The sequence below is a fragment of the Podarcis bocagei genome, assembly GCF_964188305.1.
Source record: "Podarcis bocagei genome assembly, chromosome: 1".
In the NCBI taxonomy this organism is placed as follows: domain Eukaryota; kingdom Metazoa; phylum Chordata; class Lepidosauria; order Squamata; family Lacertidae; genus Podarcis; species Podarcis bocagei.
Window position 1 is genome coordinate 104,124,788 of NC_138125.1, and position 23,705 is coordinate 104,148,492.

At 42.8% G+C, this 23,705-nt stretch overlaps 1 long non-coding RNA gene across 1 annotated transcript in view; it reads left to right on the forward strand.

The window, feature by feature from the left end:
- LOC308572175 overlaps positions 1–16,012 on the forward strand; it is a 55,204-nt gene extending 39,192 nt beyond the window's left edge. Inside the window, exons 4-6 of the long non-coding RNA XR_014001637.1 lie at positions 1,752–1,812; positions 4,467–4,550; positions 15,491–16,012. This is a non-coding gene — a long non-coding RNA (uncharacterized lncRNA). The remainder of the gene's footprint in view (positions 1–1,751; positions 1,813–4,466; positions 4,551–15,490) is intronic.
- The last annotated feature ends 7,693 nt before the right edge of the window (positions 16,013–23,705 follow it).

The window sequence follows — 23,705 nt, forward strand, 5'->3', positions numbered from 1 at the left end:
CATTGAGCTTTAACACACTGAGCTTCAACAAGGCACAAGGAGGGTAGTTTCCCATTTCTGCTACACTCCACCATTTTCTTTCTTGATTAGTTTTAGATCCAATCTTTCCTCCAAGGAGCTTAAGGCAGAATACATAGTTCCCTAGTGAGGTTTGTGGCGGAGTTGAGATTTGAACACAGAACCTCCCTGTCCTAGTCTAACACTCTAACCATTACACCACAGGAGCATAGCAGACATGGGAAACTTTAAAGGTATTGCACTTGAGATGGCTAGGAACTGCCATGTAGATGTGCCTTAACACTATCCTAGGTTAGAATCATAGAATCATAGAATCATAGAATCATAGAGTTGGAAGAGACCACAAGGGCCATCGAGTCCAACCCCCTGCCAAGCAGGAAACACCATCAGAGCACTCCTGACATATGGTTGTCAAGCCTCTGCTTAAAGACCTCCAAAGAAGGAGACTCCACCACACTCCTTGGCAGAAAATTCCACTGTCGAACAGCTCTTACTGTCAGGAAGTTCTTCTTAATGTTTAGGTGGAATCTTCTTTCTTGTAGTTTGGATCCATTGCTCCGTGTCCGCTTCTCTGGAGCATCAGAAAACAACCTTTCTCCCTCCTCTATGTGACATCCTTTTATATATTTGAACATGGCTATCATATCACCCCTTAACCTCCTCTTCTCCAGGCTAAACATGCCTGGAGAACATCTAGGTTACTAGAGCAAATCATACCGTATGGTACAGGGAAGTATATAATGATAATGCTTGTATCTAGTGGTATCTAATGACAATGATTCCTCTCATCATCATTTGGATTCTCTCTCACACACTCAAGCTTGTACACTAAGTGAAAGCTACAGGATTGAATTATAGACCATTCAGTTTTCCCCTTGCTGGGATCAACACTGCAGAGTATAACTTAACAGAAAGATAGAAAGGTATGTTTCATAAAAAGGGATAAAGTCATATAAAGAGAAGTTCAAATGAAATAGATGGGATTTTGTGTGTGCATGTGGGTATACTGGATTTCTTGCCACTTTCAAGCTAACCCCCTTAGTTCACTTCAATACAATCACTGAAGTAGCTGGGGAAAGAGACAAAAAGATATGCTTTGATATGGTAGATCAACCCCAAAGTTTCCCCTTCTAATAAAATAAAATAAAAAAGTCTCTTTTGTATATACCGTTTACAATGCAAATCTCAAGTTTGTAATTTCAGGCTCACTTCATGAGGGACAAAGAAGTACCTAGATACACAGAGATAGATAAAATAGAATAGATCTCCAACGACGGGGCATCTTTGATAGTTCAACAAAAGTTTAAAAAATAAATGAAAATCATTTATTTCCCCGACTACCTTGAATTAGCTCTCTGTGTGTTTGTATGCATAGATGGGCCAGGGTGAGAATGTTGCTGTATCATTACATAAACTTAGCAAGCCATATGGTTAAACAGCACCAGTTTGCATCTATCAGTACCTCTCTCTTATGGGTAGGATTTTCCCCTTCCTTTTAAAAAGGGAAAACATAACAATATGTTTGGAAAGTGAACACCTGAGTTGGCTGCCTGATTATAGAAAGCAAACACATTTTAAGAGCCAAGTTCCTGAAACATCTGCTGGATTTTAAAATCTCTCCATCTTTATTAAGTAAAGAGAGAATAACATGGGGTCCGGAGTATTACATCGAGGATTGTGACTTGTTATATATTTTCTTTTGGATTTAGATGAATCTGCCTTTTGGTTTTTAGGCAGTCTGCTCCTGTTGCAAAAATACCCATTTTAAAAGAATGGCAAAGAAAGCTGTTGTAGGTAAGTAGGCCAAATGAAAAAATAAAAATGTTGGATTTTTATATGCTGCGTTTAACATTCAAAATAACTCCTGAAAAGGGTCGTCCAAGTCACACTTTAGAAAATACCTCTCAAACAAAAGTCTACTTCCTTCACTTTCTTTTTCAAGCAAGAGGACTCTTGTTTGTTTTTAGTCTTTCCACACAATTTGGGTGGGTGTGGTTGTACAATAATTGTGCATTTCCTTCCCATAATTCCAGATAAGCATTGGCATGTGTGTGTGTCTCCTTCGCTCTCAGCAGCAGGAAGGCAGACATACAGACTGCATAGCACATGGTGCCTAATCTGTGTGGTCCATCAGGATCCGGCATCCTCCGCCAATCAGGATTGCAGGAATAGCAGACTTAGGTTGTAATCCTATGCACACGTACACACGCAATGGGAACCCTATTGAACACAGCTTCCACTTGGACAATTCTGGTTCTTCTGCTCCCCCTGCAGTCTGGGCTTCCCCATCCCCAGCGGTGGAGGAAGGGGGCTGCGGTGGGTGCGGACGGACCTGGATGTCACCGCTGAGGAGGGTGACAAAATGCTGGGCGGGGACTGCAGCACACCTGAGCCACGTGTCTCTCCTGGGAGAGATGTGGTGGCCTGGGTGTGCACAGGCTCTGCGCTGTCCAAACGGTCCACCTGCTGCCTCCCCCCCAGCTGCCTCCCCCCTTCCCTGCCCCTATGGGTGGCTCGCCCTGCCCCTGTGTGCGCTGCCTGAGCGGTTTCCTCCGCCACTGCCCACCCCCCACCCCAGTGCTCTAGCAGGCTCCACAGTTCCCCAGAGTAGATTTTTATTTAGGGAGGGGGATGGATGGGGAAGGAGTGGAAGGGAAAGCCCTGTTGCATGAGTAGAAGTCTGTTGTGTTTGAAGGCAGACACAATTGTATGCCACCCGGTAGGAATCACCTTTGACAAGTATAGGAGCACACTGTTAGCTTTAGGAAGAGTCAACCCATGGTCTTGTTGAGCCCAGGTGTATCTACTTTGACTGACAATGGATCCCTGCAAAGCATGTACTCTACCACTGTGCTATGGTTCTGTGCCTTAGAACAATTCCATTCCTGCCTGTTAGGGTTATCTGGAGATTCCCTAATCTGTAGGTAGGAATAGGGATGCAAGAAGGCAGCCATTTCCATTCTAACCTGTATTTATCAGAACCAGTGCTGTTTCTGTTCTGCTGCAGTTCAACTTCCATCAAAAACAATGTTAGTCTTGCTGTCTGCTGGCTGAATTTAATGTAATCTGTAACATCGTTAATTCCGCGATTCCAATCCATTCCTTTCACTACAAAGCGGATTCATTTCAATTCATACTAAATGTCAGGAAAGGGGTGGGTATAATTAATGATGAATCATTTGCAGACTAACACCACTCCCCCTGAATAACGAATATGAATCAGATTTGCTTGCCTGATTCCTGTTCCTGGCAGCAAGCGTGCATGCAAATCTGCAGAAGTTCCCGCTTTTGTTTCCACTTAGCGCAGAATTAACTGCCATCCCTCGATAGGAATGAGGCTGTTTCTGCACACAGATTTCTGTCTGCTTGCATGTGGTGCCTCCTCAAGCTCTCTTTAAGCTGATGGAATCTGTCAACAAACAAACAAACAAACAAACAAGAATTAATTCATAGAGCTGCTGTTACGAAATGCTAGATTAAAGCCAGGGAGTGTTCATTTAAAACCAGAGAAACCCAGTTTCACTTGCCTCACAGGGTTGTTGTGGGGACAAAACGGTGGAAAGCATCATATGTGCTACCCTGAGGAGAAAGTGTGTGAAAAAATGTCATAAATTAAAATAATACAAATCCATAATGCTTTTACTGTAAAAAACCCCCGAGAAGCAGAACTTTTAGCAGCTCTTGATGGTGCCAGGATAGCCCAGTGGGTAGAGCAGGAGACTCGAAATCTCAGTGTCATGGGCTTGAGCCCCAAGTTGGGCAAAAAATTCCTGCATTGCAGAGAGTAGGACTAGATGACCCACATGGTCTCTTCCACCTCTACAATTCTATGCAAGTTGCATTTTTTGAAGTGCTCTGATAATACCTATGAGTTTTAATGATAAAACCTTTGTCAAGACTGTTGGCAGAGAAAACTTGGCAGGAATGGGATAGGATGGAATGTGTGTGTGTGTGTGTGTGTGTGCGTGCCCCACCACTCAATCAAAACCTACAAACCACTGATCTGTATGTTAAGCCTATTGGCACATGCAAGGCAATTTTGTTGCATGACCTACTGGGGAAAAACCAGTAAAAATAGAAGTCAAATCACTTAAAGAACTGCTGTTTAGTGAGTTAGAATGAATGAAGTCTTTCGTGAGTTTGTGCTTGCAGATTCATCGCTGTTTCTGGTCTAGCCGTTCCCCTAGCTGAGTCTCAACTGCCCCAGGCAGTCTTTTTGAGGACACTTGACCTGTCAGTCATATTTCAGAAACTACTGATATGGTACTTGCTGATTTAGTTTAGATTCCAAACAGGCTAGCTGCTGGATTACAGACTAATGACCCATCCGATGCTGAAGGCAAAGGCTTAAAGTGCGGGAGTGAATTAAGCCTCCACGTTGTCTGTAGGGGGAGAATTTATTATGTCATTAAATTTGATTCAATAAATTTTCTTTCTTTTCAATGCAGTGTGCCGAGCGAAAAGCAAAGAAGCAAATTCCACCCCGAGCACTGGCGTTTTTGTTTGCTTGCTTTCCTTTACATCGGATGCAGGTAAATCATTCTGGTGATATGCAGAGAAGCTCAGGTGATGTGCAGCTGAAGCTCTGAAATATCAATAGGAATGGTAGGTCGGGGAAACTGCACGGCTGATTAACTAAGCCTGGGTCCCTATGAACCAGGCTCATTTGAATACATGCTCCAGTTGGTAAATACATAGGAAAGTGAGGCTTGGCTTTCTTTGATGACCCCTTAGGTGTGGTTTCAAGGGAATATTCAATGAAATACCAAACCTCCGCAGTGTAAAGATATTAGCATTGCGTTATAGATAGCAGTCCAGATCTAATGCGAGGCGGGTAACCAGATGAGTCAAATGAGGATTGAGGGTCGGTTTGCCGAAGTAGATGGAAGTATACAAATGCAAAGATTGCTCCGATAATTTGAGAATCTTCAACATTTGGTGTTGTATCTGCCTACATATGTCTCAGGGTTGTGTTGCAGCAACAGATAAGGGTGTTTATAAATAATAAATAGATTTCAGGAAAAAAGTAGCGCGATTTTGTTGTGGTTGTGGTTGCTCCACATATGTAGCAGCTAATAAAAAATTATTTGGGGAATTAAGGAAAATTTAAGTGCTGCTGCACTAAGCACATAATTGAATGGGGGAGCAGGGGAAGTGATGCTACTTAACCTACATTAAGATTGCCAGTGTTACATATTGTGGCAAGGGTAGGGAACCTGTCACACTCCAAATTTTGGACTACAATTCCCATCAAGCCAAGCCGTCTTGCTAATGCTCAGGGATGATGGGAGTTGTAGTCCAACAATATCTGGAGGACCAAAGGTTCTCCAGTCCCTGTATTATGGGATTCATGCCTGGGAACTATAGATACTTTTCACAATCCTGCAAATAACTGTGGAAGACCAAGGCATGGAAGACCAAGGATTTCAATGGCCTTGCTTAAGCCTACTGAAGTCTGTGCCGGATTGCAGCTGCTACATTCAAGAAAGAAGTGGTTCTGGGATAATGAGCTACATTAAAGCCTTTCCCATCAGATTAGAAAGTGGTGTAACCAGAAGTTTATTTATTTAATATGTCCACCATGAGCTCTTCAAAGTGGCTGACAAGAGAGATAACATAATAATTTAACAGTTTAAAACATCCCTTGCAATCTGACGCTGAAAAACCTAAAACAGGAAATAACAGAATACAGCAGCAATAAAAACAATTCAAAACTGAGATACGGAATAAGTTCAGTAAAACATCAATTTACAACCCAAATGTCTTCCTAAAAAGAAAGAAAGAAAAGGTTTTTGACAATTTAAACAAAAGCCATTAGAGAGGTGGCTTATGATGGGCTTCCCTTGGACACAACCACCACAAAGGTGGTGACATTGGGAAGGCCTCCAGAGATGATTTCGGTAGGTGGTCAGGCTTTTGTGGAAGAAGGTGGTCCTTCAGATAACCTGGTTTAGGGCTTTAAAGATCATCACGAGCACTTTGAATTATGCCCAGAAATAAATTAGAAGCTGGTACAGCTGGTTCAACAAAGGACTTACATTCCCCCTATATGAAGCCCTTCATAGCCTAGCCACCACATTCTGAACCATCTGTAGATTTGAAAACTCTTCTGAGGCAGCCCTTTGCAAAGTGCGTTGCAATAATACAGATGCGGTGTAACCAAGATATTTATCATATAATATTACAGACTCCAAATTCATATTGAATTAATGTGCTCAGTCTATTTTTCTTTTGCAGTTTTTGATCTAAATAAAAAACTGTGTGCTTTGATGCACAAACGACCTTTCCCATTAATTTCAATAGATAAGAGAGCTGGGTACATGCATCCCTTGTGTATGCTCACCTGAGCTATCCATTGAAATTAATGGGGAAATTGTTGCAGCTTTGTATGTAAATTTGGATTCCAACAATCAGTTAATGGGTAATATTGACTGGATACTGTACACCAGCTGTTGCTTATTTTAACTGGATTTCTACAGTTTGCTGTCCCTCTGAAAACGAATGCAGATAGCCATATATGCACCGACTGACGATTGGTTCCCATTCATTCTCTCAGAAGTAGTAGCCATTTTCTCCAAGCCAGAAAAATCACTGGTAAAAGTAATTCTGATTTATAGCCATAAATGGCTCAACATTCTTTGGAGGCTGGAAAAGACAAAGTTCACTCGGACTTCTACATTTAAACAATTTCTCTATTGTGCTTTGGGCTATTAAAGGACATTCCAGACTGCTTGCCAATTACGCCCTATTAGCGTAGTAGCAATTTCATGGCACTCATGTGACAATCATACTTCATCCTAAGCAAACCATCACGGCAGCAGTAGCAGCACCACACTTAAAAATAACTGCTTCCACAAATTATTAGGTGGGGCATCTGAAACGAAACTTAGAAAATAGCAATAGCCTAAACTAACCAGCTCTTCACTGGTAGCTGCATCTAATGCCAAAGTAGTTTCTTCAGCTTAAAACTCAAACATGCTTTTAAAAAATTGAATTCTTCTTCTTTTTTCTTCTTCCTGTGCTTGGGGAATTTCCCAGCTGTTTGGGAAAGAGCTAAATATTGTGCTAAAGTCTAGAATAGGGTTTCTGTGCAGACATTCTAAACCAATGTGGTAGTTTCCAGATCTTGTGGACTTCAACCCCATCAGCCTCAGCCAACACAGCCAATGGTCAGATATGGTGAGGGTTGTAGTCACAACATCTGGAGTGCACAATGTTGGCTACTTCTTAAGTATTTGGAGAAATCAAGAGGTGTATATACATTTACAAACCAGCAGGAAATCTCTACTGGTGCCTTTCACATTTGAGTGTTTCCTAGTGGCCTATCGCATCCACTGTACACAGTCTTCCTTTCTCCAAATTCAGAAATCACTGGACCTAGACAAGATCTTCTCCAATTTTTGGCAAGATAATTTCCCATTTAGTCCACTGACTAAAACTTGGGGGAATTTATATAAAAAGAAATCTGAGTGGGACTACTTGTAATGTCTGTTGCCCCTGTAAATTTCCAACCAGGTACATACTTGAGAACTTCTGGACTCCATTTGGCTGCTGACACACAGGCAGACAGACAGAAGAAACAAATGCATAGATGTGAAATGCCAACGATTGCAAGAGCTCCTATTTAAACCCCTCCCCAAGGGGATAGTTTTAATGCCAGATTGAATGTGTCTTGCTTTTTCCCTTCATATTTTATACAAAGTCTCTGTAGCATACTTTCAGTCTTGAGCGATCGTAAGAGAAATAGCTTACCACTGTTCACAAAGAAGTCTAAGAGTGTTCCTTTAGAGATCACAAGAAAGCGCTTGAACCTGATTTCCGATCTCAATGATGAGGAAAGTCAAATTGCTGCCTTGCAGTCTGGAGAAACCGAAAATTCAGAGGAGAGATATGATTTTGTTTGCATTTTAAGTGGCATTCTCAAACCACTATGTGAACTGCAACACAGTTGCAGTGTTCTCTGAATATTTTGATGCAGGACTCCAACAAAAAAACATACTACGAAACCTTAGGGGAAAGTACATAAACATGCATATATTAGTGAAAATAACATACAAAAGTGCATCATGTTAGAGAAAATTCCTTGCAGAAACGTGCACGGTAATACCAAGACTGCATACAAACATACTGCTATGTTTATCAGGACAAATCCCCATTAAAATGCTGATGAATTTGCATGAAGATTTATGTATTTTTTAAATCAAATTGCGGTAGAAATGCAGAGAGCTGAGCTGAATATTGGAAGAACGAGAAACTGAGAGAAAGGGGGGAAACTGAGAGATTGGTTCATCCCTTCTTTTCATCCACCCCCGTGGAATCCGATTTGATGAATATCAGCCTAGAAATGCTTTAAATAAATAAAGATCTCTAATGTCCATTCATTTCCCCCCTTCTGTTTGCTGCTTAAAATAAATGCCTGTGGTTGAGCAACAAGGGTGGCGCTGGGAGAAGAGAGAGGCAAAATGAAACATTCTCCCTGACATCTTTTACTATTACTTCTCAGCCAAAAGTATAAATGCTGCGTTGTTAGTCAAGGCAGAATCAAGCTCCTGTGTCTTGTTAAACAGAGTTGCACATTTCCTGCTCCAGGCCCTCTTTGCAGAACAGTCCTTGTGCCACCTGCTGTAGCTGTCTTTTGAGTCGGGGGGTGGGGGTAAGGTGGGGGGGGGTGGGAAACAGAAATAAGAAGCAGGTCTTCAGCAATACTTTGTAGTGTGAAAGTGCTTTCTGCAGGCTGTGAAAGTGCTCTTCAAAGATATATCTTGACAACTGTTATTACCAATAGTTTTACAGCACTTTCGGGCCGTGATCTTAAGCACATGTGCCTGGATATAATTTCCATTGAAATGATGACATGTACCTTCAAGAACATGCATTTGGGATTTAGGTTGCAGGTTTGCAAGCCCATCCCTCCCACTCCGCCCTCCGGCGTCCTTATGCTATTCATTCTCATAGCACCTTCGTGAGAAATGTCACCCAATGACCCTGATATGGACTAGGAATCAAAGTCAGAAGGTCTAAGACAGAGTTCAGCTGGTGTGGCGCAAGGGGTAGCAAGTCAGACTGTAAGCCAAACTACATTGTGTGAGGAGGGAGGCATACATGATCTTAGCTGACCTTGAACCAGTCACTTTGTTTTCAGCACTCACGTCAGTAAAATGGGCATACCTCCTCCTAAATGCTGTGAGAACCATCACAAGCAAGATAACAGGAAAAAGCAAATTTAAAAGGTTCCTTTCCTGGCTGCTTGTATATTTACAATCAAGTGGGAGCTTGTGTGTGGATTCAAGCTGAGTCCTTGAACAGAATAGGAAAGAATCCGTACCAATGGCAGAGATTGATCTGCCATTGTGAAAAGCAAGTGGGTGGAGTCAAGCCAATTGCCCACATCACCTCAAATTATCAGAGCAGGCAGTCAGAAATAAACACATGTACACTTTTGTCAACCTGGGGGATGCCTATGCACTAACCAGAAGTGGATGGGAGGGGGACCTCAGATCCTCAGAGCTGAAAGTAGCCCTACAGGTGTGGCCACTAGGACTCTTCCAAGGCCAAACCCCTCACCAGCCTTGTTCCATGCTCTTTTCACATGTTTTGTCTGGTTGCAATGGGCTCTTGGACATTGATAATGCCTGGGAGTTCCGGGCAATGAATGGCATTGGCTATCTGAGCAGCCATGGTAGGCTGCTGTAAAAATGACTGCTCAAATTTTGTGCATTTGGTTACTGGGCATTTCTATGAACTGTGGAGAACTTAGGCATGGAAGTACCCAGAAGAAGCACGTAGACAAAAGGTTTTGTCAGTTGGGGAAAAGCGAGAAATACAAGTCACGATTTGTGGACATCACCATGTGTATGATCTTCTCTGCCAGGACCTGACTTAGATATTCCTCATGTGGTACAGGAAACAGAGCTATACCTGCCTAGACAGGAGGTGCTTGGAGTGTGTGCACCATAGAGGCTCTCTGAACTCCTCAGCTAGCCTGCTGCCAGTCTGTTTGGCTTATGTACATAGGAGTGCCAACTAAGTTGCAACCATGAGTGCCTGGGGCTGTGGGTAACATGCAATGTGCATGGCCCTGGCACTGAAATTTGTGGGCGACTGGACCCTTCATGGGTAATTTTGTGGGTGCTTGGGCACCCAGCGCCCCAGAGAGTTGGCACCTATATCTGTACATGAAATGGGAGAGGACCATCTTGTTTTGTATTTCAGACAACAAAATGTCTTCTGCCAGCGCTGAAGGAAGATTCCTGTTATGCTTTTTTTATGTGTGAGGAGTGACGTGTGAGAATAATTTCTCCAGCCTCATTCCTGGGCACTGGTTTCGTCTTCCTTTAATATCTTCTGTGACATTCACTAAAGCTCCCTGTGGTTTTACAAGCCCTGGGAACCTATGTAAAAACACTGCTCTTAATTGTCAGGTGAGTTATCTCTCCCAACTCCACTGCACATTGCTGACTTTATTACCTGTCAAGTCCTTGGTGATGGGAGGCAAACTAAACACACAGGGGGGAATGAGCGTCAGCAATAAATGTGTTTTTCATCCTGGCTGGTTTAAGTTTCAAAGGTGGGAGTCTCTGTTACCTATTCGAGAATGCCTCGCTTCACCACAGGTATTTCAGGTAGATTAATGGCTCACTATACAGTACAAAGTCAACGATGCAGGGATGTTACCTTGGATGCCACAGGTACAAGGTACAAACTTTGCACCCCACAAGCTTCTTGTTTTGCCTTTCGTCCTTGCATGATAGCTCAGACTGCTGGTAAAATTTAAACAACCTTAACAAATCCAACGGAGCTACTAGTTCAGGGCTGTGTCTTCTGCCAAAAAGAGCTTCTGGCTAATAGGCACCTCTTTGAGCACTTTGATCGACCAACAAGGACCCTTAGCAGCAGTGAAATATGTTGTCTCACCATCACCAGTGCTGAAGAAAGAGTCAACTGTTAGTCTGGTTGCCTGAAGGTAACTACTAGTATCTGGAATGAGAGGGCATCAGCCTGTCTTTTGCCTCAGACAGTGAATAGTCTTGGGCCAGCCATGCTACTGAGGATGCTATTCTTGGTTGAAAGCAAGGCTTGTGTCTCCAAAGAAGGAAGTAGGTCCTTTCCATGGTCACTTCTCATTTGTGGTATGCTTTCTCCTTCAAAACCCACACTATCTCCCATTTTGCCCTCAGAAAGCTTTTCGTTTCACCAGGACTCTTGGGATTAAGTTCTTAGCTTCTGTTGTTTTATGTTCACATTTGGGTTGCTGGTATTTATCATCAAAATGCATAGTGGTAATAATATAATTATAATCACCGGTTGTCAGGATTTGAATTGTCTGGAAAGATGGTGAAGAAACGTATCCAATGAATGCAATAAGAAATGTCACAAACGTTCAATATGGCTTTTTATTCAGTACTTCTCAGAAACTAAACTTCAGTTATGAGGGGGGAAATGCAGCTACAAAGAAGGTAAATAGATCTGTTTTGGTGGAACTTTGACAGTCACAGATCTACTGAGACAACTGTTGCCATGCTTCTAGCAACGAAACGGCAGATGTGTTGACCTGAATGTTACAGCCCAGAATCTTCTCTGGTTTTTTGGTGAGGCATCTTGCATGGGGTGGTCATCCTGCACTTGCCATTTATTGTAAAGTTTTGGTCACATGGGGATTACTTGAAAAATCATTCGATGGGGCACATGGAACCATCTGGAGAGTTGACCAGTAGTAGCATGTAGCTACAAGGCAAGCTAAATTCTATGATACAGACTTTTGAACTTGTGGGGTGGGATGAACATGGATGAACAGCGTGGTGTAGTGGTTAAGAACGGTGGACTCATAATCTGGTGAACCTGGTTCGCATCCCCACTCCTCCAAATGTAGCTGCTGGGTGACCTTGGGCTAGTCACAGTTCTCTGAAGTCTCTCAGCCTCACTCACCTCACAGAGTGTTTGTTGTGGGGGTGGAAGGGAAAGGAGATTGTTAGCCGCTTTGAGACTCCTTAAGGAGAGTGAAAGGTGGGATATCTAGTCTAAACTCCTCCTCTTCAACAACAACTTGGCTTTATCATGTGGGCCAGATGCTGCACATCAGCTTTCCACGTGGTTCCAGTGAAACCCCCTAGGGTTAGGGTTGTAAGATTACGAACAACAAAATGACCATAGTTTGTGGCCACTCAGTCACAGAAGCTCAAGACATTGCTTGTGCCGTACAGGTAAAACTGATCAATCACATATCTGTAAATTATATATCACAGTGACATGCAGCTAAAAAAAAACAGATAATTTGATGGAGGAAGGTAAACAGGGAACCTTGCAGGGGTTGCATAGAAAAACCAGACAGCCCAGATCTGTATTTGCCAGTTCAATAATCATTCTGCAAAAGCTTCTTTCTTTCAGGGCTTTCCCTGTTGAGTCATTTTGTCTAGTGACAATTCCAGAGATGTTTTTCTTTCCAAACCATGAACATGGACCTTCTTTTCTTTTCCACCAGTGAATCATCTGAGGGGGCTTCTCCAGTCCTTACAGATCCCTTTTCTGCCTCTTTCCTTGTTCTCTACACCTTTTTTCAATGAAGACAACTCTCCTCTCCCAGGCTGTGTGCACACTGCAGCTTTAAAGGAAATTCTAAGCACATTTCCCCCCCTCAAAGAATTATGGACACTCCTCACAGAGTTATAATTCCCAGCAATCCGTAGCAAACTACAGTGTCCATAATTCTTTGTGGGGGAAAGAATACTTTGAATGTACAAAGCCCAGGTTAGAGACACAGGTCACAGCAGAGTGGGGAAATGTAGTCCCAAGACTCAACAATCCCTTCCACTGTTTAAAAAATCGAGACTTGAACCTTCCTCTCTTGTAAGCAGTCATGTTAGCTGTATGCCTGTAGGGTAGTCGTGACACAAGTTGCACAACCCTTTCCTCCCCAAAGAGTAGCCCTTGTGCAACCAGTGCCAGACTCCACCCCCACTAAATCTGCTACAGGTGGAAATGAGATACACCCAAAACCAGCCCATCCTCATTTCAACATAACACCCAAAGTGTCTGCAACCAACTTCCAAACATGCCCAGATGGCACCTTTGCACAATGAGGTGGTCCACACCACAACAACAGTGCAGAGTTATTTTAGTAGGTTCTCTCTCCTCCCTTCTAAACTTTGTCAGTGTATATCTGTGGCCTGGCTTGCACACATGATACCGTGTCGAAAAAGACAAGGGGCCTGCGGTAGACCTGCTGAGCAGGCGAGTTGCAGATCCTGCAGAGCTGAAACCAAAGTGGAGAAGTGAAACCGATTTCTAAAGAGAATGCACTTTCCACAGTCATTATGCTTTTGTATCTCCCTCTCTGCATTGGAAATTGCTAGAGATGCAGTTTGGTTCCTACTGAGCAGCTATGGAAAGGCACTAGCCAAAGGAGTATGCAGGGCTCTCCAAATATTTACGGTTATTGGCACAGTTCACTGATTGGAAGGGAGACCAGTTCTTCACTTAATCAATTGATTGACAGATTTTCAGTAGATTCATTTCTTACATTGTCCTCTGAAAGGGAACAACCTGGAAAAAAATTACGATGTTTAGAACACATTTTGGGAGTATTTTCTTTCTTTTTTGGAGAAAGGTGTATTAGGTCAGTGTGGATTTTAATTAAGAATTGATGTCACTTCACTTTGGTCCTTCTGGCTGCTGCTACTCCCATCTCCTCTTTCTTTTAACTTTGCTTTGGTTTACAGTGATGTTTTGTTTATGCCTGTAGCTCCAAATAGAAAGGAATCTGGCAGGAGAGCTGCAAGGGGGTGGCCTGCAGGGCCCATGCCTGGGGCATTTTGCTCTGTGCTCTGGGTGTACCTGTGGCAGGTGCAAGGTGATGCACTGCCAGTGAGCTGTGCAGCAAGTGGCTGCTGTCAGAGTTGTGGGAGAGCCAAGTGATAAATTTGCATATGCAAATTTTCTGCAAATTGGGCCTGTGCCCAAGCAGCCCTTGAGTATAAATAGTATGGGCTTATGTGCATGACTTCTTAATCCACCACTTGTACTTCATGTAGCTCTTATTCCAATAAATGCAAGAAAGAGTTAACTGAAAAAAGAAAACTTAGAACGTGGTGAGCAAGACATATTTGATTTTTAAAGGAGCAGGAAAAGGAGGAACATCCTGGAAATGTAAAAGATTTACATCGTTCAGTAAATTTATAAGTAAACTATTTGTAAACTGTTGGGTATTAATCCGTTTCACCTGTTGTGTCCTTCTTGAACCGATTAACCTGCAGAACTGGCAGGGTTCACAGGTTTATGTTACCTGGCCGATGGTTTTGGATTAGATCAAAGCAATTAATTTCTGTTTGTAAGGGCTAGGCAGAGCATGAGCCATCTGTTAAGAAAATAAGTCATCAGCTGCTTTGCAAACCACAGCAAATTCTGCAGTCACATGAGTGACTTTAATAGGTCTTGAGTAGCTGTTGCAAATTTGGGAAAACTTGGCAAACTAATATATTGAAGCTACAGTCTTCTGTATGCTTGTAGTAAGTCCCATTAACCACACTAGGACTTTTCTGAGTAAATATGGATTGCAGCCTTAAAAAACACACACACACAAAAAGGAAAGAAAAGAAAAACAGCCTAGCACAAACATGATATTGTGCAAATTGCCTTTGTGGGCAGCAAATATCCCAAACCTGGTCCCATAAAACTTGGGTTGTGGTTTTTGCAAAAAAAATTGGAGAAATGTTTTAACTTTGGCGTTGTTGCAATCATGCTGGTTTATGACTGTAATTAATCTTTGATTTGATAAAAGTGGGGCAGGTCAACAGCGGAAACCAAGGAGTTTTGCCACTAGCTCCAGTGAATTGCACCTTAAGAACACAGGAAGAGCTTGCTGGATGAGGCCAATGGCCCATCCAGTCCAGCATCCTGTTATCACAGTGGCCAACCACTGTGGGGAAGCCCACAACTTGGATCTGACCACAACAGCACTTTCCCCACTTGTGATTCCCAGAATCTAGCACTCAGAGGCATACACTGGAGGTGGAACACTGGCATCCTGGATCGTAGCTGCTGATAGTCTTATCTTCTGTGAAAATTTTCTGGCAGTTTCCCCACACTATCTGAATGGTATCCGGTCTTCCCTCCATTCATTTACCTTCCTAGACTCCCCACAAACAACTAATCAAGCATAGGGTTAACTCTGATCTGATTCACACAACCATCTTTCCATGCTGGTGATATAGTGGATGACTGTTGCCTCTTCTTGGTCTCATCAGTCTCCTTCAGAAACAAAAAGGCACCTTTGGATCCAACTCAGGGCTGGGTTATGAATTTAAAAACACAACATAACAAATAGGAAAGCCTTGAAATGACCAGTGTATAGCAAAGATACTTTGTGCAAGGATTGTCACGCCAAAACCGATAGGTCTCTGTTTCTGTTCACACATTCGTAGTGTGTCCATCGCTTGATTTGTCTAACCATGATTCTTCTGTCCTCGATGACTGGCAGATGGATATGTGAGTCTGCCGAAAGGCATTGCGTTGGAAGCGACATCAGGTGATATGGAAGTGCTATCCTCGATATAAGTTCTGCGATAGCACATTCACACATGCAAGTCGCAGCTTGACGTCTCGTTCATCAAGGGACGAGCACAAATGTGCAAACCGGCAAACTGCAGCACAAGTGCAAGGCATGCTCCAATATTACCATTCACACTTCATTATTGGTTTTGCTTTGTTTATTTGGAAAACGTGCATCTTGCCATATGACTTTTTCAAAGAAAGCGTCCTTCGTCTGTGCAGCTACATCCTGACGAGTTTTCAGAAGACAGCAATAGTGCTGGAAGGGACACCAGGACATTCTCCTCACTTTGCATGTGTGAACCAACTTAGTGAACACTGCAACGGTGATTTGCCTCTCTATAAACTTGCAATACTAGAAAGACAGCAATAAATTAATGAGCAAGGTTTCAACTTAAAAATGACCCTGGTCTCTGGGGGGTTATTCTTGCCTTCAGTCTTGCACATCTTTTGTGGTGTAATCTGAATGATTTTTTAAAAATAATAAATACTAAGGAACAATGTGCTCTTTCCCTCTGTACCTGCCTGCCAACCCTTCCACCCTATCTCTGCAAAACCTTTTGCATGCCTCTGCAGCAGCAACCAGCCTGCAAGGTAGTTTACCAACTTCGTTTGGCTATTGAAGAGCTTGTAAACAAATTCATAAAATTTGTCATGCTGATTATAGTGTTGGCAAACACAATGGCTGATCATGTTATAAATGTTTATCAACACCCGCACTCACCCACCTGCTAAGAGGTGCTACGCTTTAATGAAATTGTTTGACTATCAAGGCTGGTTGCTAAGATACAATGTTCTCGTTACTAGGGATGTGATGCTTGCAGATTTCTGTTATCAAATAATGATTAGAGATGCGCTAACCTCAAGGTGTTCCGTGCAGCGAAAGGTTTGCTGAGCCTCAAATTAGTAAACTGTCTGCCTGAGCAGACACTTACAGAAGGAGCGCGCGAGCATCAAAGTTACAGGGCTGACATTTTAAAAGGAGACAATATCGGTCAGACGAAGCAAGCATCCCCTGCATATGATGAAAGACTATCTGTGGAAATGTTTACATGATCAGTTGCCAAGCACATTGTATTTATGACATATTTCCAACTTAGGATAGTCTTGAGTCCTGGCATCAAATAATTGCATTTTCTTTTTAGTGTATCAAAAGCCCCCTTACACCCACTCCTTCCAATAAGCCCTGTCTTTTAAGATCCCCTATTTTGCTGCAGGAAAGAAAAGCAGGGGAAAAAAGACCAGGACACCAAAGGAGATGAAGCCAAATTAGCAGGAGAAAACATACATAGTCTTTCCAGGCACAAGATTACATATTCCTAAATAATACAGGTCCAAGGTCAGGAGTGTTGTTGATGTAAAACCAGTTAAGTATTACAAAAGAGGGGAAAAATATTAGATATTGATAGCATTTTCTCTGTCGACTTTGGGCAGCGCTAATTTGCTTGTAGACATCTTCAGAAGATGACATAAATATTACACCTTGTATTATCATTGCTTAACAAGTGCATTTCAGGCTGCTTAATCGTTGGATGAGATAATGAATAGTACAAACTTGGTGATCACAAGGATTGTGTTCACACTGCCAAAGGAGTAAGTAATCTTTAAGTGTAATTGTTGAGCTCATTATTGAATTAAGGGTTCAAGCTGTAGTTGCAATGCTGGTGTTAGTGTGAATTTGAGTTGAACACTAGCTGTGCTGCATAAATCTAAATCACGAATGGGTGTGTTCCTGTTTGACTGTTGGGACCATGCAACTGAGAGATCACCAGTAATGGTCCATTTCAGCACTGGGCTTATTATTCCACTCGTTACTTCAGAATTTTAGTTTGCCACTACATTCCCCACCCCCAACCAACTGCAGAGCTGCAGGCAATTAAATTAATTCAGCATAGCACTGTCTGTTCAATAAAGTGGATAGCTGTTTGGGGTGGGTGGGTGGAGAACCAGAACTGCAAAAATGGTCACATTTCCCACCTATCCATGTCTGAAGATCTGTGCAGTATAACATGATCACTAAAACGTCTTTGTGTGTGTCCCAGTCCCTAAAATTTTCAATGTGTGCTGCTTCTGACTGCTCTATCCTTAGGGCCATTTACTCCTGAGATAATCCACAAAAGATAAATTGAATTCAGCAGAGGAAGTTGATTGCAAATGAAAACCATGGCAAGTCTGATGTGAACACCCCAAATTCTCTGTGTTCAAGTTTACATTAATGTGTGCTAACTGTACAAAGATGCCTCTGCTTCACTCTGGAAGTGCCACATTCTGCTCAGATATATCTGTTTCTCAAAAAATTGAGGTGAGGGAAAACAGTTTCTGTTGGTGTGCAGCAGAAACTGGGTATGCACAGCACTGATTGGCAGGCAGCTGAGACATGATAAACCCCTCTCTCAATAACAGAAGCTGTTTTACAACCTTTAAAATTGGTTGTGCTTTTTCTGGGGTGGAGGAAACCACTGAGTCAAAATAAAATAAAATAAAATAATGGTTCATGCCATTTTTTTAAAAAAGGAATGAGACACAATCCATCTGAAGCATGTGGTGATGGGCACAACTGACAATCAGTTTCAACACTGTGTTCTGTGTAACAAAGTGAATGTGGGAAGATGCCAGGCTCATTCTGTGGAAGAGAAAAACCATGGTGACAACTTTTTGATGTGTGAATGTCCACATCCCTATGATTCTTATGTCTCAGTCCAAAAAATTCTGATGCAAGCTGGAGAAAGGACTCCAAAAGGGTGGATGGTAGGAGCAAAAAGAAAGGAAGGAAGAAACTCCCATCAAATGTCCTGTCAGCTGTGAAGCTCATGCGCTGACTTCAGGATGATGCTACTTGCCAAACTAACCAGTTCACAGGATTGTTATAGCAGAGATTGCCGACATTTTTGGGCCTGTGGGCACATTTGCCAACTGGAGAAACTGCCATGGGTGCACTAGAAAGTTTTGTAGAAGATTAATTTCGGCCTAGGGAGGGACAGGGGAAAGGGACTCACATTACTTTCACTTTTTTAGTGGGAGATAGTGGGGGTGGAAATGTCTGAACTGGCTGTTCTTATCTCTTGAGTAAGCAAGAGCTGTCTGGAGGAGTTCCTTTTTATTCCAGGTATTAACTTGGCAGCTGCTGAGGAAGCATTTATCACTGTGCCTTTGGGAAAACCCCTTAAGCCAGACCTTCTCTGTGTCTTTTTCTTTTTCTTTTTAAAGAGATATCACCTTATAGTTGACACATAGGTGGGATGGGCTTGAGGTCAGACCAGAAGCTAGTTGGAGCCAAAGTGATAAGATGAAGTAGAAAGGTCGAAGGCAGGATGTCTCTGAATAATACCAGTTGCTGGGAATTGCAGATGGGGAAAATGCTCTTATATCATACTCGGTGTCTTCCCACAGGCATCTGGCTAGCCACTGTGAGAAAAGGATGTTGGACAAGAGGGACCATTGGCCTGACCCACAAGGACTCTTCTTGTCTTCTTCAATTGTCAGGGGCCAAACAGAAAAGGAGAGGGCTGGCTCTAATTTCCTGGTCCCAGTTCAAGTTTTGACTAGAAACCTATCTGTAGTAAGCTTATTGGGAGGTTTTTAATGCTTGATGTTTTGTGTTTTTAGAGATGCTTGTAAGCTGCTCAGAGTGGCTGGGGAAACCCAGCCAGATGGGCGGGGTATAAATAATAAAATTATTGCTATTATTATTAACATTAAAAAGCAAAAGAAGGCAAAACCCTGGAACAGCCAGCTATAGAGTGGCTTCCACAAGCCCACATCCCCACAGGGCCGGCAATTTAATTATCTGCTGCCTGACAATTGCTTCCTTTTAGTTTAACCCTGCTAATTAGCCATGCTAATTTCCTCAGGTATCTCCGCGCCGTGACATAAGTCCGATCACTTTGCATAGTGTGGCTAAAGTCAAATCATAGAACCTTTAATGCACAGCCGGGATCCCAGATAGGCAGGAAGCTAGGCAGGAGAGGGAAACTCTGCTTACCGTGTTGGAACGGTTCTTTTCACCTCTTAGCCCTGCTTAGGAAGACTTCATATGGTGGTGTGCCACAATGAAACATAAAGCACCATTAAAAATTATACAAATAATCATTAAAGTGCACGGCCAATTAAGCAGCTATGAAAGTCCGTTGGCACACACACACACAAAAAGCCTTCAAGAGACACCTGCTGAACTCTCCTGGGAGAGTGTTCCACAACATGGGACTGGATTTGCTGAATACCCTTTGGTGACCCCCGTGACCTCTGGATCCCAAGAACTGATGGCTGCACATCTACCCTTTAAATCCTCTTCATCTCCAAGAAGGCTGTTTCTGGAGACTATCTGGAGAGCTTGTATCAAAGATGGGACACCACTTTGATGAGCCTGCTTGCCAAGCACATTATCTCTGAAGCCAAGAGCACCTAAGTTGGATCTCAGGTGAGGATCTTAGGTCAAGGTCATCGGGCAGAAGGCCACCCTGATACATTCTAGGCTTTAGTAATTTGTTACGATTTCAAGAAGAGTTATATATAACTTTGAAAGCTGGGGGGGGGGCATTCACAAACCATCCCTTTGGGTGGTACACAACTTCTGCTAATTAAATCATGCCTCTGTTTGTTCTGATCTCAGGCCTCTGTGAAATCAATGGAAAACTGGTCTTCTGTTTTCAGTCAGGTAAGCTGGAAGATAAGATAGGAGATAAACAAAAAATAAAGAGGGGAGCTGGAAGGGATGGGACACATCTTTGTATGTGTCATCTGGACACAGAGTCCGAATACCAGATCACAGGTTACAGCATCTGTTGTTTGGAGGGAATATTGATTATTTTATTTATTTTCCCAGGCAACCCCCCCCCCCCTTGAATTCCAATGATGGGTTCTTGGAGTAGTGTAAGGGTTCAGAGACAAACAGCCCCTCAGATGGCCAGGCTGTTTAGAGCTTCAAGATTAGAGGAACGAGAAAAACATAGATAGGAAGGAGGAGGGAGATGCTAATAATTACAGGCTCCAAGGAACCAAAAGTAGAGACGGGCAGTTTCCTGGGTTTCAACCTGTTCTGCAAGGTTCTGCCTGGTCATAGCTGAATCTGAGTTACCACCGGCAGCAATTGAAAAAGCAGGTGGTGGCCAGTCTCATCAAATCCACAAGAGGCAGCTAGTAAGTTGGCACACTTTCATCAAGGGACCAACAGGTAAGATTGCCTCTCTAGCAGGTCTGGGGAACCTCTGGCCCTCAGAATGTTATTGAACTTCAGCTCCCAATATCTCTGACCAGTGGTCATGCTGACAGCATCTGGATACTCATAGGCTCCCCACCCCTGCTCTGCAGGCATGATGTGAAACAACAAGTTTTTCTAACAGCAATCACAACGCTCTGAACTGATTTACAGGAGAGGATTAATATAGCCAAAGAGAACCATCTATCGTTAATTCAGACAATATCAAGTCATGAATACCTGTCCATGTGGGATAGTATGGACACTTTATCTACAACAGCTGTTGTCTGTCTGAGTTGGGAGGGGGAGAAAGCTTTTCTTCAAATTTATTCTGTAGTGAGTGATTTGCATTGCATCAGATTATACGGGATATATTGTGTCACATGGCATGACCTGGTATAACCTGACTTAATGCAACACACATGTTTGTATTGTATTACACATTTTTTGGGAGGGAAAAATCTCTGAAAAGCTGTTGAGAGCAGGTGGCTTCTGTAAATGGAAGGTACTTTCCCGTGGTATTTCATACCAGCAAAATACCAAAATGTGTCTAAAATGTTCGGCAGTAGTATCAGAGAAAATAATGGACACTTTTTTATTCTTTTTTAAAAATCTGTTTTTGACTATTGTAAAGTGACAGTAGAGGGTCTCTGTTAAAGTCCATAAAGGCTTGGCTCCACATATTCAAAAGCTATTGCTGGAAATGATTCAAAAATCAAGGAATTATTATGATTTAAAAAACAAAAAACAAAGCAGCTAATGGCCCATGCTTTGCTCTTAGAAAATTATTTTGTCCATTTGTTCACTTGTAATTTGCTTTGGGTTGCCTTTGGAAAGATCAAGCGACTGACAAATTTAATAAGTAAATATAAATAAATGCATTTGAATTTGATCATCTCCACCCTAACCCTTATGGGTCTGACTGTGAGTAAAAGTGTAAGCTGAGAGTCTCAAATGAACATGTTTCTGAAGTCTCTATAGTATAATGGGTGTAGCATGTTGGCCATTCATTATGTGAGAGCCAGCCACAAGTCCTTGCTCCAGAGCAAAGTATACGTGATACAATTTACAGAACTGGTCTATCAGCTAAGATCCGTTCTGCAGCAGGAGAGAAAGGGCTAATGCTTCTCCAGTTCCTGCCAGTGTCCTGATTTGGATTGGCTGTGCCCCAAAGGCTGCTATTCCCTTTAAAAACCAAAACCCATTCAAACTCATTTGAACGTAGTGGGCATTTGGAGCTGGGGACTCAGTTAGATTGGTAAAGTAAAAGCAGTTTATATGCATTGTACATGCGATATAACACTGTGACACCAGATTGTACTGTGGAGTACCATCTTTCCCAACAGGATTTTCCTGTCTGAGTTTACAACACATTTAACTGAATCGCTTCTTTGAGGTGTCTTGATCCAGCCTGCATAGTCCACTACAGTGGTACCTCGGGTTACAGACGCTTTAGGTTACAGACGCTTCAGGTTACAGACTCCGCTAACCCAGAAATAGTACCTCGGGTTAAGAACTTTGCTTCAGGATGAGAACAGAAATTGCATGGCGGTGGAACGGTGGCAGCGGGAGGCCCCATTAGCTAAAGTGGTGCTTCAGGTTAAGAACGGACCTCCGGAACGAATTAAGTTCTTAACCTGAGGTACCACTGTACTTTGAAATCTAAGAGCAGGACTTGATTGTTGCTAAATCCTGGCACCCAATTTATCAACGTATCTTCTGAAATCCAGACTAATTGAATCACAACAACTGTTTTGTGCCTAGGTGACCAGAACATGGTTCCCTTGCACCAATGGCAACAACTTACCATTCAGGACCCCCCCTTTTTTTTTGCTTTAACATAGTTAAAAGCAGCTTCCTATGTTCCTGAGTCAGCCCATTGGTCCATCCAGCTGGGTGTTGTCTATCTACACAGACAAACAGTGCCTCTCCAGAATTTCAGACTGGGGTCTCTCTCCCAGCCCTACCTACACATGCCAGGGATTGAATGTGAGACCTTCTCTACCCACTGAGCTATGGCCCTTCTTCTTTTAAAGGTGGCAGCAAGGCAGTAGATAGACAGGACGGCCTCACAAAACTCTCTCCCCATGCTCTGCGATGATTGCTGATTGTAGAGACAAATACCTGAGGAGTAGCTAGATATTCCTCAAGCATTGGAGCTACTTCTCTGACTGTTGTGGCCTCCCCTTCACCCTCTGCTCGCCAAGCCTCGGAGCCTTTTCCCTTTATGTACCTTTCAAAGTCTTCCTCTTCCATCCATCTCTTGTGGGGAAGCAACACTAGCCAGGCTTGTCATCCTCGCTTACATCACTAACGCCCCTTTGGCCTGTTGCAAACAACTCCCCTTAAGCCAAAAAAGTAGCGGTTCGCTCAGCACACACATTTATATGTACAGTGTGTGTGTATATATATATATAAATACCTAAGCACGAAACATGAAAGGCTGTAGGCAAGAAATACCTAAATAGGAAATAAGGGCACCTTGGGATGACTGCTTCATGAACTCAAACTCTTTATCACCCCTCCCTAACTCTCCACACAACCCTGCTTGTTCTTTATCTGTCATTCGATGTACACCTGTAACGTCCTGACAGAATCCATTATGAGCGTGAGGCGCATGTATAGGGATCCAAAGCTGTATGAAACCATTATCTGAAGTTATTTCAACCCCTCCTTGCCTAAAAATTCATGAGCCATGAAGTGCACCAGAGAGGACAAGGAACATGCACACAGCAAGGAAAAAACAACCACCTTGAAGCAGATCTGTGTCAAACTGTGCTTTTGGTTTTGAACTAGGGAGGGCTCTGACCATAGTCCATTGCGCACAGGTGGTGCTGTGGGTTTGAGGGTCAATGGACACTGCTCATTTCCCCCAATAAATCACATTTTCTGAAACACATGTGTTAAATACATTTGTGAAGTCCCAACACAACAGAGACGAGTGATATAA